Below are 17,462 nucleotides of genomic sequence, written 5' to 3'. Positions count from 1 at the left end.
ATGACCCCTGTCTGGAAAGGCTTTACAGCAGAAGTTACGTTCAGCTTGAATCTTGAAGATCAAGCAAAGTTGATCAAACAAAAGGGAAAAGGGCTAAACCAAAGAGTGGGCCGAAGCCAGATACTGAAGGGCTTCATACATCATGTTAGACAGTCTGAACTTTATCCTGTAGTGTCCTAAGCAATAAGTAGACATGGTGGTATTTGTGACTGTGACTCAGAAAGACTCCAGTGACAGCAGGGTGGAAGACAGCCAGGGAGAAAGGATAGAGCCTTGGAAATCAGGCTGCAATAAAGCAGGTAAGAGGAGGTGAGGGCCTGAACCAATAACACAGTAGTGCATACAAAGAGAAGTGACAAATTCAAGAGAACTTTATAAAGTAGAATTGACAGTACTTGGTGACTTACTGAAAAGAAGGGACGAGGAAGCAGAAAGGCTGAAGAGGATACGTGCATATGTGGGTTGATGGTGACACCATTGGAAGAGGCAGAAAGGTAAGAAGGAGTTTCTTTTCCCTTATGTTTATGAAAAGCCAAGGCTGTCAGTGAGACAAGAGAATCCTCCTCTGCAAAAGACACACCAGAGGACACAGCCTAAAAATATAGCCCTCTGCCCATCTACCCAGACCCATAAAGAAGGTATAGGCATTTGCTCTTGAGACTCTAGTACTGAATGTCTCCCCAAGAAACCAGAGACCATAGCATGGCTTGACACACCCATTAATAGATTTGCTGACCTCTTCAAAAGACTTGATTTTTTCTCCCCTTCCTTTCTCTTTTTAGCTAGAGGTCTTCTTTGAAGGGCCTAAATCAGAGCTCTAGACTTGGTCCAAATAATTATGGTTCTTCAGATCACTGAAAGTCAGCTCATGTTCATGGCAAGTATAGTAGTAAAAAGTTCCAAGGAGCTGGTTTTGCAAAGCTGACACTAAGACTTTAATGGAAGCTGTCTTTTGGTAGATTCTTTTTCATCTCCTCAGCTATCCTGGAAACCTACAATGATATCTGTTTTCATGAAACAATCTGCACATGTCGGTCTCATGTTCCAAGGGTGTGGAAGCCATTTACCAATCTCTCAGCAGTCACCCCGCTAAAGAGCACTGTCATGGTTCATAAAATCAGCCTCTCAGTTCAGTCCTTTTTGTTTTTAATTCACTCTACACCAGCTAAAGAGAGCCCATTACAAAGTCCGTTCATTCCACAAAGCTTAGTCATAAAACCAACACACATCATAAAAGGAGGGTTGTTTTTTATTTGTTTGTTTTGGTGGGGCTTTCAGAAGAAAGAAAATGGAAATGATCTCTAGATTCAATCAAATGCTCAGAGGCAGTGCTGAGATTCCCAGAGTCACCGTAGCCAGAGTCACAAAGTGTTGGTTTCCTTGGCTATGTCTGGTCCAGGACTGCTGACGGGGGCAGGATGAGACAGCTTCCATCTTCACAAACTATAGTGAGGTTCCCTTACAAACAGATAGTGCCCTGCCAATTACCAACATTCCTGATAGCACTTCCTCACCACCACCCTGGGAGTGGGTATTACGCAGGTTTTCAGATAAGGACGAAGGATTAGAAGAGATGAGTGAGCATTGTACAGAGATTAAGGGTTAGAGGCAGAGGCCCAGGCCAGCGCTCCTGATGTCAAGCCCAGTGCTCTCTGCTCTACAGCATGCCACTTCACATGTTTAAAATGTGTGAAATCAAGAAAAGATACTGAACATCATTATTGTCAATATTCTCACATTTAGGCAAGCATTTAACAGTCACTCATTTCTTCCTAGTCACAAAACATTTACTGAACCATAAAAAAAAAAAAAAAGCTCCACTGCTGTCAAGTCACTTCTGACTCATAATGACCCTACAGCAATCCTATAGGACGGAGTAGAACTGCCCCATATAGTTTCCAAGGAGTGCCTGGTGGATTCGAACTGCCGACCCTTTGGTTAGCAGCTGTAGCACTTAACCACTATGCCACCAGGATTTCCAAATGACCAATAAGCACATACAAAGTTGCTCCATATCATTAGTCACTAGGAAAACCCAAATGAAAATCATAGTGAGATACCACTTCATACCCACTAGGATGGCTACAATCAAAAGACAATCACAAGTGTTGGCAAGGTTGTGGAGAAACTGGAATCTGCACGCATTGCTGCTGGAAATGAAACATGGTGCAGCAACCTTGGAAAACAGGCCATTTCTCAAAAAGTTAAACATAGAGTTATCATGTGACAGAGCAATCCCACTCCTAGGTATATATCCAAGATAACTGAAGATATATGTCCACACAAAAACCTGTACAAGAATGATTATAGCAACGCCAGCCATTAAAAACCAAAAAGTGGAAATAATCCAAATGCCCACCAATGGACAAATAGATAAATAAAATGTGATATATCCATACACTGGGACAGTATTCAGTCATAAAATATAAATAAAGTACTGATAAAAAAATAAATTATAAAATAGATGAACTTTTAGAACAGTTTGCTAAGTGAAAGAAGCCAAATGCAAAAGACTATATATTGTGTGGTTCCATTTACATGAAATGCCCAGAACCGGCAAACCCATAGAGATAGAAAATAGATGAGTAGTTTCCAGATACTGAGGAAAAGGAAGAATGGAGAGTGACTGCTAATGAGTATGGGATTTCTTTTTGGGGTAATAACAATGTTCTGGAATTAGACACTACTGCTGGCTATACAGCCTTATGCATACACTAAAAGCCACCGTATTATATACTTTTGAAAAGGTAAATTTTAGGGTATGTAAATTATACTTCAATAAAGCTGCTATTAACGAAGAATTACAGCTACTAAATTAAGAAGAAAGACAGGATTAAAATGTCACCTTTTTGCAACTCATTATGAAATAACGGATCCAGGCAATGATCATCAATGGCAATTGCACAAGGCATTTGGCCACAAAGTAGGAGAACTCACTGCTGTTTCCATTTTCTTCCTAAAGGAGAGCTTAGGCTGACTGTATCAGTTCTCCTGACTAATATGGACCCAATTCGCTCATGGAGAGAACACTATATACTCTATATGGCCACCTCGTGTCTCTTGATGTTCATAAGGTTGAAAAAGAAGAAAAAAATATGTCAAAATCCAAGACACTCCCTGGCAGCATAAAAGAGAACCTACACTGACCCACTTCTCTCCCGGTGGCAGCCCTGTAAAGCCTTTTCAAAACCATTAACCTTTTATTCACCTCTTCTCTGTTCAATTTCCTCTCTCTTTGCTTCATGCTATCAAACTCATTTAAAAAAAACACTGAAAACTGTGTCTTGTCAAGGCTGGCGTGTATGTGTGCACGTGGTATGGCGTCTTTGATAATACCTTGGCTTTTGGTTCACTCAGCAAAGTAACTAAAGTATAACAAATACGAGCCTGTTTCCCGATTAGGCAGAATCATTTTTTTTTAATTAATTCCGTAAAGGTAAACAAAAACCTAGACTACTTTTTCCTTCCCGCTTATCTAAAATCCTCATTAGTCTTTTCATCAGAGAAAGAAATAGAGCATTTTTCAACATTAATACTGCCATGTTTTTGGAACATACTTCTAAAAGTTTCAATTCATTCTATTACATTTAAAAGAAAAATCATTTAGGTTTTTTAACAAGAGTGTTGCTCTTAAGTGCCACTGAGTCAATTCCAACTTATAGAGAGATCCTGTGTGATGGAGTAGAACTGCCCCATAGGGTAAAAAAAAAAAAAGTAGGGTTTTTTTTTTTTTTTTGCTAAATTCTATTTCTGGCCAGGCCATGTGAGAATAAAACCAAAAAACCTGTTACCGTCAAGTCAATTCCAACTCATAGCGACCCTATAGGACAGAACAGAACTTCCCCATATGGTTTCCAAGGAGCAGCTGCTGGATTCAAACTGCCAACCTCTTTGTTAGCAGCTGAGTTCTTAAACACTGTGCCACCAGGGCCCCGTCCATGTGAGACTATTCCAAATAAAACCAGCATATGTAAACAAAATTGAAAATCGAAACTCAATCCACTCCCAAATCTCCTTCCCATCAGGCGCCTTCCCCTGTGATAGTCTTCTCCTACAGAAAGCCTTCCTCTTCCTCTACATCCCCATGTACTGGTGTGAGTAACATGCAAAGAGAAGAAATCAGAAATTGATGGGTCAGAAAAGAGCAGGGAGTACGGCTAAGTGTCTATGGAATTATATAGCCTTTTCTATATGATTAGCATGGATTTGGAAACTGAGATGCTCGTGGTCCTGGACTCAGGCCTTCAGTGAATCAGAGTGCTTTTACAGCAGCTCACAATAGTACAGTTCTGAGAAACAAACAGCTAAAAGGATATGCCTAGAGCATAGATCACATCAAACTTCAAAGAACCTTCTGGATTTCAGTCTTTGTTCCCAGGACTTTCTGGGCATCCTAAGGCTCCTTTATGAAGCCAGTCCCTTCAATAGCCTTCCAAGTGATTGAGCCCACGCTCTGAGGAAGCTTTGATAGAAAGTGTGAGTCCCACCAGCCAGGTAGACAGACAAGAAAACTCCCTCCCTGTTCCACTTCTGTCACCACACCAATAGCACAGGTCCAAGTAATCACTGGGGTCTCAGGGAGTCCTATTTCAGAATGTTCATAACCTGAGCCCAATTTTAAATGTTGAGCTGAACATAAATGAACCCCATGTGTCCCTATTCATGCTGAGTTATGAGGGGCAACTAGAAAAAAAAAGAGCAAAAGGCTGGGAGTTGGAAAACTTGCCTCTTCCCAGCTACATGACATTGAGCGGGTGGAGTACTGATCTATAAAAGAAGATGATAAACCCACCCTGAGGGTGAGATAACAAATGCAAAAGTCTTCTGAAAACATAAAGTACAAGACACATGTAAAACCTTGCTCCAAAAATAAGAGATTGAGATAATAGTATCTCTCCCTCCCCCGCCGTGCCACTAGTCCCTTCCTCTCTCTTGCTCCCCCCACCCTCTCACCCTCCAACTGGCATGATCATATTAGAGTTGTATTCACTCCCTTTGGATCTCTATTTAGTGTGGCTGCTCCTCTTTGGAAACTCCAGGGATCTCTGTAGTTCACAAAGCTCATCTCGGATTTAGTAAACCAAATAGCCAGAATGCTGTCCTATATTTGTAAAAACAAAGAATCACAGATGATAGTTTTGCAGCCAGAAACCAGAAAAGTGTGGACATAACACAAGAGGAGAGCCTTAACCCTGTGGTAGGAATTCTATCAGGTATCCAAGTGAACCTTTTTACTTAGAGGAATGCACATATAAATGGCTGTGATGAGAAAGCTTTACTGGCAAGGTAAGGGGGTTTTGGAGAATTGGAATGTCTGTAGGCCAAACTGGGTCCCTGGTGGTGCAGTGGTTAAGAGCTTGGCTTAAGAGCTCGGCTGCTAACCAAAAAGTTGGCAGTTCAAATCCACCAGCCGCTTCTTGGAAATCCTAACCTGCAGTTCTACTTTGTCCTATAGGGTTGCTATGAGTTGGAAACAACTCAACAGCAAAGGGCTTGGGGCTAGGCCAAATTAATAGCCCTCCCCACCACTCACCTTTTACCACAGCCCTTTGGGTGCTCCTTTATCTTACCACTTATCACAACATCACCAGGTATTTTAATGTTTTTGTACAGGCCTCCTTGCTCCCCACAAGTCTGATCCCTGCTGAGCTGTCTCTCTCCCCAGCTAGACTCTAAGCTCTTTTGTGGGAAAGATCAAGTATTGTCATCTCCCTAGCCCCAGCCCCTTGTTCTAATTGCTCCCCAAAGTGTAGTACAACTGGAGGAATTAACAAAAAGCTATCATGGCTTCTGACAGGAAGCTAGCAAACTGATCTAGACCAGGAATGGTGAAATTAAATGTCTCCAGTGACCAAACAAGTAATTTAAACAAATAAAGCAGGCTGGTCAGGGACTGTGGTGAACTATCCACACTCGTCTAATGAGGAAGAGGCTACATGGCTCTACATTCCTTCATGGGAACAGTACAGCCGTATTTTTTCAGAGTTCCAGGAGTGCCTAGAAATCCTGATTTGTATGTGGGATATTTCAAGTTTAACGAGAACTAATCCAAGAAGTTTTAAACATTATGTGGTTCAAACAAAAATGTGTCACTGGACCAGGTACATCCAATAAACTACCCAGTCTGTGGCCCGAGCTAGATCCACACCAATCCTATCTCCGCAAGACCCATTTTAAGCCAGCCTGGCTCAAACGGACATAAATGGAATCTTATCACAACAGTGGTGTTATTCCCTCAAGTCTCAACTAGAAATGTAAAAAGAAAATGGCAACAGGACTATAGAATTTTCCAGGTTGGTCCACCCTGGCCCCCAATACAACTCCAATCTGATCTTTTCAGAGTGACTTTCCCCCTTCACTTTTAGTTATATGTCACAAATTCCCAGTGGATTTTACAATCAAAATAGTCTCCCTGGTGTCTCACCTTCATTTCTGTCACTACACTGTCAGGTTCATTCTCTTCCTTTGATAAACAATAGGCACTAGAGAGAATGGCAGAGAGAGGCAGCTCTTACCTTTGTGGTGGCGATGTCACACACTCTGCCCTCATCCTGCCCAGTGGGATTTCCATGGTCACCCAAGAAGCTCCACCCTTCTTCTCTCACTGGAATTTGTGGCGCACATAGGGATTTAGCGTCCCACACAGAAGAGAATAATCTTGTTCTCTGGTTGTCCAGGCCAAAGCAATCTATGGGAAATCACGTCCAGCTGTAGAAGAAACCATCATCGAAGTTGTAACTCCAAGGAGGAAACACACCCAAAGACGGCCTATCTCAGACTTGGTGCTGTGGGCACCATGCTGATTAGACCCCATCTCTTAGAGCCCTATCTATTTCACAGGAGCAGGGCTCATCTTCTCTCCTTGTGAAACCATCACTCCCATTAGACAAGTGGATAGGCAGATATCACAAAGCCACAGGACCTAATTCAAAACCACACTCAGAACTTGACCAAAGTGGAAACACATGGGATAAAGCCATGGACCCAGAGGCCAATGAAACATCCAAAAATAAAACTACCGGTTGCTGTCGAGTCGATTCCAAATCATGGTGACCCTACGTGCACCAGAGTAGAACTGTGTTCCACAGGGTTTTCAGAAGTAGATCTCCAGGCCTTTCTTCTGAGGCACCGCTGGATGGACTTGAACCTCAACCTTTCGGTTAGCAGTGGAGTGTGTTGACTGTTCGCAACCTCCAGGGACTCTAAAGATAAACCTAGACACTAGAATTAGGGCAGCAGTCACTCAGCTCCCACACAGTTTCTCATAGGACTATTATTTTCCCAGTTAACTCATCAAGGATATACCTACAAACTTCTAAATCGATGCATCTGAATCTATTTCAGAGACCAAGCTCTGTGTGTAACTGCCTTAACAGAATTAACACTCCTGCTCTAATTTGAAATCAATAAGTTTCAAAGGCTGGCCAAATTCAATTTTGTTTTATTTGCCTACTGTTAAATTTTATAGATTAAAAATGGCTAAACACACTAGCACAGAGTCCTCTGATGAGTGCATGTGCGGCATGTATGTGTGTGTGCAGGTATGTTTTAGGTTTGTAGCAAGACAAATAAATTTCTGTTACTCTCTCTGAATCAATTAAAGGAAGCAAAAACATTTCCAATTCCCAATCAGGTAAGCCTTGCCTCATGCTGATACATTCCCATAGGTTTGCACTGGCATCTAAGCATCCATCTATCGATTTTCATGTTTTCCAATCAGCATCAAGGTCCAAGAGATGGGGAAAAAAGGGGAAGAAGGGAAGACTAATTCAGAGCTTCAGAAAGGAAGTACAAGACTTGAAAAGCATGCCTCTGGCAATGTCAGTCATTAAACAAGCATTCATCAGAACCAGGCATCGAGTTAGGCGCTGGGATTACAAACCAGCTGTACCAGCTGGCCCCAGGAGCTGTCAGACTCCAAAGACAAACAATAATGAAGTGATGGTGTTCTAACAACATCAAGTGAGCAATGGAGAGGAAGAGAAGCAGAAACACAATTTCTGAGCTGGTCCCAATAATAAGCAGAGCAATTTTTGAAGCACATGTGGGCTCTGCAGAGCATGAATGTCCACCCCTGGTAGAGATGACAAAGAGGAGGGAGCCAGAGGTAAAACAAAGCACCAACCAAACTGAACTTTTGAGATGGAACTCTCGGCAGAGGAGGGAGAAAACCCCAACAGGGATAAATAAAATCAATTCAGAGGCTAAGATCCTCCTCCTCTGTGGCCTCCCAGTAGCACATCATTAGATCAGCCTCAGATATCTGTGTTCCAATGAAACGCAGCAGTGCTGCCACGCCTTTTTAAAATAATAAAAACTGGTCACTGTTGAGTCGATTCTGACTCATAAGGACCCTACAGGACAGAGTAGAACTGCCCATAGGGTTTCCAAGGAATGGCTGGTGGATTCAAACTGCTGACCTTTGGTTAGCAGCTGGGCTCTTAACCACTGCGTCAAATAGCACACACATGTAGTATCCTTTCCCTATCAGATGCCTTTTCAATGTAGCATATGTTGAGGGGCAGTAAAAGTAATCTGGCTGCAAACAGCTTTGATATCACTATATTAATTACTAAAGTAAAAATAACAAACCATTTAAGCTATTCAGCACTTCTAAGAAACCCCACATGCTTCCTAGCAGTACCCTTGTACTAGCTCATCACACAAAGGACAGGACTAGCCCAGGGACAGACTATGAAGTTAACCAAGAGTACCTCCTTTTTTGAAAAAAAAAAAAAACAGAAACTGGCACCTAGCGAGCTCAGCCAATGTTTGATGAATACATAACTTTCCAGGCTATCCCTTTCTCTCTTCTCCTCCCCAAAATTCAGAATTCCTACACCTTACCCCATTCACCACCACTGTGACTCCTATCCAAAACACTGGATTTATGCAAAAGATGTAATACCAGCCAATACCCGTCAATGTGAATTTATGTCAGTTCATACTCCTCACAGGATATGTACATTCTATGTGTGACCCCACAACCTAAATTACTAGTATGTATGGAGTCTCTACTACACGCCAGGTAACGTCCTAAGAGTTTTAAACACGTTACCTCTATCCTCCACTAGTGTAAGTGCCAAGAGTTCCATCTCTGGAGTTCAGTCTGGGTGGAGCTACATTTTACCTCCGAATCCTTCCTCTTTATCATCTCTACTCCAAAAAAAAAACCAAACCCATTGCTGTCACGTCAATACCAACTCATAGCGACGCTATAGTACAGAATAGAACTGCCCTATAGGATTTCCAAGGCTGTAATCTTTATGGAGGGACCCTGGTGACATAGTGGTTAAGAGCTACAGCTGCTAACCAAACAGTTGGCAGTTCAAACCCCCCAGGCGCTCCTTGGAAACTCTATGGGGCAGTTCTACTCTGTACTATGGAGTCACTATGAGTCGGGATCGACTCGACGGCAGTGGGTTTGGTTTTTTCTCTGAATCTTTATGGAAGCAGACTGGCACATCTTTCTCCCGTGGAGCCTCTGGTGGGTCAAACCACTGACCTTTCGGTTAGCAGCCAGGTGATTTAGCCACTGTACTACCAGGGCTCCTTATCATCTGGGGTGAAAATTCACCCTCTACTCAGAGATGCTATTCGTCCCAAGTCCCACACCCAACAAGTGTCAGAGTGAGAATTCAAACTCAGGTATGCCTGATTTCAGCTAGTGTGGAAAACCAAGATCCACTCTTACTTGGGGAAGGTCAAGAAAGGATTGGGAAAGGTAGGCAAAACATCACCCAAAAACAGGATGAGGAAGAAAAATGTGTACAGCCAAAAGATTCGCTCCTTACTGCTTGACAACGCCACCAAATGTTTCTATTTCTATAGGTTCCTACCCTTCATGTCAGCGTTATCTGTTCAAACAAGGAAATACTGTATGCGATTTAGCAGTTGAACAGTTTCTGCCTTTGCTGAGTGATTCAGCAGGATCCTAGCAAAACCCATCAAGCTCACTCGAGTATCGCTACCCGCTGCAGAATTCCTCTCTTCACATTGCATCATCCTTCTACTTCCCTCCAGCCTGGCTTAATTTCCTGGAGGGTTGACTACAGCATTCAAAGATGTACAAAACAACTGCCTCTGTTATTGAAAGGGCAAAGATAAAGATTAAGTGGCATACTGGACTATTTTATCATCCAGAAACCTAACATCTAATCTTGGAACAGACTGCTGGGAAAAGCAAATGGATAGCTGACAGTAAACTCAGAATTGCAGGAACGAGGCTGCCTTCCAAAAATTAAACTATAAAATCAGTGCCTAGTAGATCAAAGACGCTCACTGTGACATTGCAGCACAGGTCTGTGTCCTCTGTATCGCATACTATCCTGTGTATACTATTACTGTCCTGTCCACACTCTTGAAATGTTGGTATGTCAGAGCCATCCTCAAGACTGAGAAAGCTCCAGTTGGGAACAGTGTCTTAATATTATTCAGAATATCCCAGAGCCTAACATCCATGTTAGAGTGGTGCTCGACACATTTGGTCGAACAAAACCCCCTTCCCCAAGTCAAACAAAACTAAAGAGCGTTTTAATTAACAGAATCAGGATGGATGACGAAAGGCAGTTTGTCAGCAATGGAGGCAGAGAAGAAAAGACCCATCTCGGCACTGCCTAAGGGAGAACAGCCTTGCCTGAAAGCCCAGCATCTCCAGTCATGATGATGGTACATGCCTGGAGTGGAGTTTTAAATGTGAAGACCTCAGAGTTTCCCATCGTTACTACCAGCTGCCGTGGAGTCGATCCCACTCATGCTGATCCCACGTGTGTCAGAGTAGAACTATGCTCCATATGGTTTCCAGTGGCTGATTTTTTTGGAAGCAGATCACCAGGCTCTTCCTCTGGGTGGACTGGAATTTGCCACCTTTCCATTAGCAGCCAAAGGTGTTAACTATTTGCACTACCCAGGGACTCCTTCCCATCATTAAATACCCAAAAACTTCCCTTTTTCTGCTTGCAGGCTCGCCAAGTCACCTCCTGAGGATTTGGGCTCCCACATACCTTGTCAACAGGAGGCATATGAGCTATGCAGGCCACCATAAGTGTCCACTCTGTCTGCTAGCTCTATTTATTAGTGAAGCCTAATAAGGAGGGAAGAGGTTTATTTACTCAGTTTCCTGTGACTTTCAATGGGAGTCAACCTCCTAGAATGTGATCAGCTGTGGAACACCTAAAAGTATGTTTCTAAAGTTGCAAGAGACCCAGATCCTGAACTGAGGATAAGGTTACCAGGTAAAGGGCACCTTTGAGCACCTTTCTGGCAGTTAGTCAGCTTCCCTGAAGACATCCTGACCTTTCAATCTTCTACAGCAGGGTTTCTCAGCCTGGGCAATATTGACTTTCAGAGCCAGATAATTCCTTCTTGTGGGGGGCTGCCCTGTGCATTGTAGGATATTTAGCAGTATCCCTGGCCTCTACCCACTAGATGCCAGTGACAACACCCCTACCCAACAACTAAAAATGTCTCTAGATATTGCCAGGTGTCCCTGAGGAGGAAAATCAGCCCCACTTGAGAACCACTGCTCTAGGAGTAAAGAACCTCAGACAACTGTTTGGGACGTGGAAGGCCAAATGCAGTCAGAAAGCTCAGAACAACGGATCATACTGATAATTTATATGCTGCGAAGGGCTGGGGACATTCCCAAACACTTGTTCTTTTAGAGTTCAGTCATGGTATTTCTGGAGTCAGACAAGCAAAACATAAAAAATGAAGAAAGATAAAAGCAGGTTTAACCTTCTGTTGAAATTCAAGGCTTACCCCATGCAATCGGAGTCTAGAGTAAAGGTTAGTAATTTTCGCCAAGCCATTCTGTCTTACATTTTCTAACATTTTCGGTGCCAGAAGATATGCTACGCACACGCACTAGTATAGTTTCAGATAGATGGCCTGCTACAGCGTTCTGCAGGGAGCCCTGATGGCATGAGGGTTAAGCGTTGGCTCCTAACCAGAACGTTGGTGGTTTGAATCCACCCAGCTGCTCCACGGAAGAAAAGATCTGGCAATCTGCTTCTGTAAAGATTACAGCCTAGGAAGCCCTATGGGGCAGTTCTACTCTGTCACATGGGGTCACTATGAGTCAAAAATCACCCAACAACACAATAACACAGCATTTTGCAGGTAGTAGTGCTTCTGCTGAACAGACCCGCCCTGAGCCAAAGTGCCAGTCTTGTGGAAACCTGTTGCTGTCCCAAGAAAAACGCAAATACGTGTCAGTTTTATAGTCTTGCCACTATTCATCACCCACAGGTTAACTTTCAATAGAACATGAAAGTAATGAAATAACAGGAGTAGTAACGAAAGGTGAAATTCAGCTCTACCTCTTCCTTGCTTAACTAACAAGAACTGTAATCCAATGTTTTGCCTAACTAAAATTAAAATATCATAATCAAACCATCATAATTAGATGGAATGTGCTAGAATAATTACACTTATATTTAACTTCTACAACCCACAACAATCAGAAAAATACACCTTATAGTTGACTCAGACAATGGTTTACTAAGAATATTCTGAGCTACTTACTTTTTCCAAATTATCACATTTCAAGAAGTGCCTTAAAGTAATATGAGAAATCTTGAATTCACAGTGATCTTTGTTTGTTTGCTTCATTTTGGTCAGACCCAAGAAGAAAATGGAAACTTCTTTAGAGTCTAATATATTCAGGGATTAAAAATAATTTGTAGAAATACTGCTCTTCACAGAGAAAACCAGTAAATGCTTTCTAAAGCAAAGCCTCTAAATTATATCTGAAGGTTAACGTACATGATATTTCCCTTGTCCATTCAGAATAAGTGAATGCAGTACCACCTCCAGAAATCCCAAAGGCTTGATGCGTGGGTAACTAAGTACCGCCTTCCTCTCCTCGGGTTCTGCGTTCCTAGACAACCTCCCCTGGGGAACAGAGGGCAGGCGGTGGGGACGCTGCTGAGTCACTCACAAAGAAAGTCTGGAGAAAGGAAAGCAAAGATGGCCCCAACCAGGAGCTGCTCTGTGGAAGGGTGTGCAGCTGATAACAGCAAGCAAACCCCACAGCGTCTGATCCCAGTATGGTACTCCCTGCATGTTGACAGGGCTCTGAGGCCACCAGGAGTGGCTCACATGCCTGCTACCATTCCACTGGCCCCTGAAAGGAGCGTCCCAGCTCCATCCACCCTGTAGCAGTCCCTCTGAAGCATGGCTGGCTGAACACAGGAGCTGGGTCTGCAGCCAGGAAACAGGAGAAACAGTAAGGCAAATTAGCACACCTCGAGGCTCAGACTCTGCACTCAGTCTCATCTGTTTCCATGTTTTAAAGGGTTGAGGGTAGCCAACGTCCACACTAGCACACTGATAGAGAACTGAAAGCAGGCAGCTTTGGAGGGTGTAGGAGGAAAACTGTATCATGCAATGATGATAGTAGTGTAGACCAGCTAAAGAAAACCTTTCTGGAGGACATTCTAGCAATGTGTATCACAAAAATCCCCCAGTTTCACATTTCAAAATGTACCCTGAGGAAATAAATCAGACAAGTGTGCAAGGACATATGTATAACGATGCTCACTACATCACTATTTACTCATAAGAGAGAAAAGTCAAAGGCAACCTAAATGGCCATCAAATAGGGAAATGGCTAAGTAGATTAGGGGGTAGTCTTGTGATGGAATACCATGCAGCCCTTAAAAAAGCTGAAATAATAACAACGGCAACTTCTGTGCACTGAGTCCAGGCCCACAATAAGGGTTTACGTGTCTGAATCCATTTAACCCTCACAACACTCACATAAGTCGTATTTTTTATTTCATTCATTTTACAGATGGAGAAGCTGGGGAACAGAAAAGTTAACTAACTCTCCAGGGTCAACAACGATTGATAACTCCATGGTCTGAATGCAAACAATAACGTTCTATAGCCCGTTCTCTTAACCACCATGTTCTACTGTCTCTATATCCATGAAAAGATATTCGCAATATGCTAAGTAAAATACATGTGTGCATATCATACAATATATGGCAAAAATCTTTGTAAAATACGTCTGACTTTACAAAGTAGGAAAAAAAAACATAAGAACATCTACCAAAATATTAAATGCATTCATTCTGGATGATGGAACCACGGGTGATTTTGCTTTCTATTCTATACCTCTTGGTACTGTGTGAATTTCTGTAAATGGGTACCAAAAAAAAACCTATTGCCGTTGAGCCGATTCCGACCCACAGCGACCCTAAAGGACAGAGTAGAATTGCCCCCATAGAGTTTCCAAGGAGGGGCTGGTGGATTTGAACTGCTGACCTTTTGATTAGCAGCTGTAGCACTTAACCACTATGCCACCAGGGTTTTCTGTAAATCAGTAGGTATTATAAAATAATTATAGTTATTCCTACTTGGAAAATGAAAGGTCACAAGCAGCCTTGGTCAATATTTGGGCAGGGGACGGGGTGTATACATTAAATGAAACTTACAGATTTCGCCCAAGATAGAATCCTTGGCCAAGGTACTCCAGTGTCATCGGCAAGAATCATAAGCTTCTTCTGTTCATTTACATTTGCTTCATGGCAGGTACTCTCCTGGGAACTAAGGAGAACAAAAGACAACATGGATCTACCCCTCAAAGAGCTTACAGGAGGATAAAGGGATAAAGAAGTAACCATAACGCAAGGTAGAACGGTTCAGGTACCACATGGAGACGTATAGAGAAAGCACTGCAGGAGTTCAGAAGAGGCAGAGGTACTCCAGGAGAGGGAACTGGGGACAATGACACAAATGAGTGGCATTTGGGCTGCACCCTTATGGTTAGGTGAGATATGAACAAGTAAAGGGGAGAGGTTAGGGTAAAGAAGACTGCTCTCCAAGGAAAAGAAAGAACAAGCAAAGACAAGATGGCAAGAAAGCATGTGGTGTGTACAGACAGCTGAAAGTAGTTCAGTCTGGCTACGATGTAGCCCTATGACTTAGAGGTATTGATTTAGAATATTTCTTTTTCAAATATACAGAACCTTACCTGTACTATCATATTCCCTACCTTTGTGAACCAGGAATAAAAAGGCTAGGTAACTAGGCTGGGAGAACGGATTTCCTGTGGCCATGCAGACAGAGGATCACTGAAGTAAAGGGACCATACCCCAGGCCTTCTGAGCTATTTACCTACAAGAAAGCAGTAAGAAAAATGTAAAAACCACTCAGAATTACTGCTATTCTTAGAACATCTAAAAACTTAAGGCTGCCATTGGGTACACCAATCCACCAGGAGTTCTAGTGATCCGAAATGACAAGCAGTGAATTCCAGTAGTACCAGCTGAAACGCAGACAAGGACAAGAACGGAAACATCAGCCAGGTTTCACTGGTTCATCCCACTTCTCTTTTTGACCCCACTTAATCTATTCTCAGGAGTTCTGGGTGGTGCAAAGTGCTCGCACCAGCTTAACCATTTGGCAGTTTGAGTCTACCTAGTAGCACCTCGAAAGAAAGGCCTGGTGATCTACTTTAACCCTATGAAATACAGTTCTACTCTGACACACGTGGGGTCACCACGAGTCAGAACTGACTCGACAGCAACTGGTTTTAATCTGTTCTCCACCTAACGGTCAGAGCAGAAGTCTGTAGAGAGAACTCAGGAAGTCCTCAAACGGAGATGCGGGAAAAAGTCTTTACTTTTACTAATTTCCAACTAAAATTTGGCAATTCCTCCCATTAAAAATGTAAGCATTGGTCCAGAGCAGTAATAGCAGTACCTGTGACTTTGCATCGATAGAAATTCCTCATAATTTCATATCAGAGTTGTGCAAACATCTCAAAATGTCATCTACACTCATTATTACTTTCAAATCGCAGAAGCTATAGACCTACTGCTACATTATATATAATGAGTTAATAAAGAAACACATATATGACTACATCATAAACTTGCTTTAATATGTCGCTATTTCAATACTTCATATCCTGTGCCATTTATTTTTTGCATTTAAAAGTGCTATTCTGAAAAGTGGGCCATAGGCTTCTTCAGACTGCCAACGGGGTCCACTACACAAATAAAGGTTAAAAATCCTTTAGCTAGAGATCCTGCTAAAACATAAGTCACATCATGTCACCCCTATGTTCAACCGTCCAGTGGCTTCCATCCTACTGAGAGTAAAAGCCCCCTCCTCCCACTTTACTTACTGATCTTATCTTCTGCTTCTCTTGCCCTTTCACTCCAGTCTGGCATACCTTTGTGCTATTCCTTACACATGCCAAGTGATACACATTCCCGTCTCAGGGCCCGTACACTGTCTGTGGTCGGCCTGGAACGCTCTTTCCCCAGATGCTGCAGGACTTGCTTCCTCATTGCCTTCAGGTCTTTACTCAAATGATACCTTCTCAGTGAGGCCTCCCTTAGCTACATTATCTAAATGTCAACAGTCTTCCTGAAACTCCTATCTCCCCTACCCTGATTTATTATTTTTTTTTCCCTTAGCATTTATCACTCCCGAAGATGAAACGCTGGTGGCATAGTGCTTAAGAGCTATGGCTGCTAACCAAAAGGTCGGCAGTTCGAATCCACCAGGTGCTCCTTGGAAACCCTCTGGGGAAGTTCTACTCTATCCTATAGGGTCATTATGAGTTGGAATCGACTTGACGGCAATGAGTGGTTTTTTGGGTTAAGATGATTAAGAGCTATGACTCCTAACCGAAAGGTCACCTGCTCTTTGGAAACGCTGTAAGGCAATTCTACTCTGTCCTGTAGAGTCGCTGTGAGTTGGAATTGACTCTATGGCAACGGATTTGGGTTTTTGTTTTTAAGATATACTTAAGAAGCCCTGGTAGCACAGTGGTTAAGTGCTTGGCTGCTAACCGAAAGTCTGATGGTTCAAAACCACCAGCTGCTCCTTGGGAGAAAGATGTGGCAGTCTGCTTCTATAAAGATTATAGCCTTGGAAATCGTATGGGGCAGTTCCACCCTGTCCTATAGAACCACTATGAGTCAGAATCGACTCAACAGTAAAAGGTTTGATTTTTTTTGTTTGGTTGTTTGTTTTAAGATATACTTAGAGACATATACTTTGTTTTTTTAATCTAGTTTATTGTTTATTGATATGCGTTCCATGAGGGCAGGGATTTTTGTGTCTTATACACTGCTGTATTCCATGTCTACAATCTTGTCTAACACATAACCAAAAACCAAACCCACTGCTGTCAAGTCGGTTCTGACTCATAGTGACCCTATAAGACACAATAGAACTGCCCCATAGGGTTTCCCAGGAGCAGCTGTGGATTCTAACTGCTGACCATTTGGTTAGAAGCTGAATGCTTAACCACTGTACAACCAGGGCTCCAAAGCAAACCCCATTGCCGTCAAGTCAATTTTGACTATAGGTGCTTAAAAACATTTTGCTGAGTTAATTAACAAATGGATGAGTTGGTTGATAGTTGTCATACAGCTCAGCTACTGACTGCTTCTGTTCCAGGTCAAATTTTAGAGTCTCTCTTACCAATTGCATTACTG

General features: G+C 42.6%; 1 protein-coding gene across 7 annotated transcripts in view; it reads right to left on the bottom strand.

The window, feature by feature from the left end:
• The window catches only part of KCNS3 (potassium voltage-gated channel modifier subfamily S member 3), a 112,849-nt gene that overhangs the window by 77,158 nt on the left and 18,229 nt on the right, over positions 1-17,462 (bottom strand). For 3 of the 7 annotated variants that reach the window (XM_049903894.1, XM_049903887.1, XM_049903888.1), the window contains exons 2-4: positions 15,002-15,123; positions 14,442-14,553; positions 6,516-6,708 (exon numbers count right to left, since the gene is read on the bottom strand). The gene's annotated coding sequence lies outside the window, so the exon portion shown is untranslated. Of the gene's footprint in view, positions 1-6,515; positions 6,709-7,019; positions 7,201-14,441; positions 14,554-14,980; positions 15,124-16,138; positions 16,162-17,462 lie in introns of those variants that run through there. The other 4 variants (XM_049903892.1, XM_049903889.1, XM_049903891.1 and 1 more) reach the window with 4 other exon arrangements.

The sequence above is a fragment of the Elephas maximus genome, chromosome 12, assembly GCF_024166365.1.
Source record: "Elephas maximus indicus isolate mEleMax1 chromosome 12, mEleMax1 primary haplotype, whole genome shotgun sequence".
NCBI lineage: Eukaryota > Metazoa > Chordata > Mammalia > Proboscidea > Elephantidae > Elephas > Elephas maximus.
The sequence above is the reverse complement of the archived record's forward strand: the minus strand, read 5'-3'. Positions and strand labels throughout refer to the sequence as shown.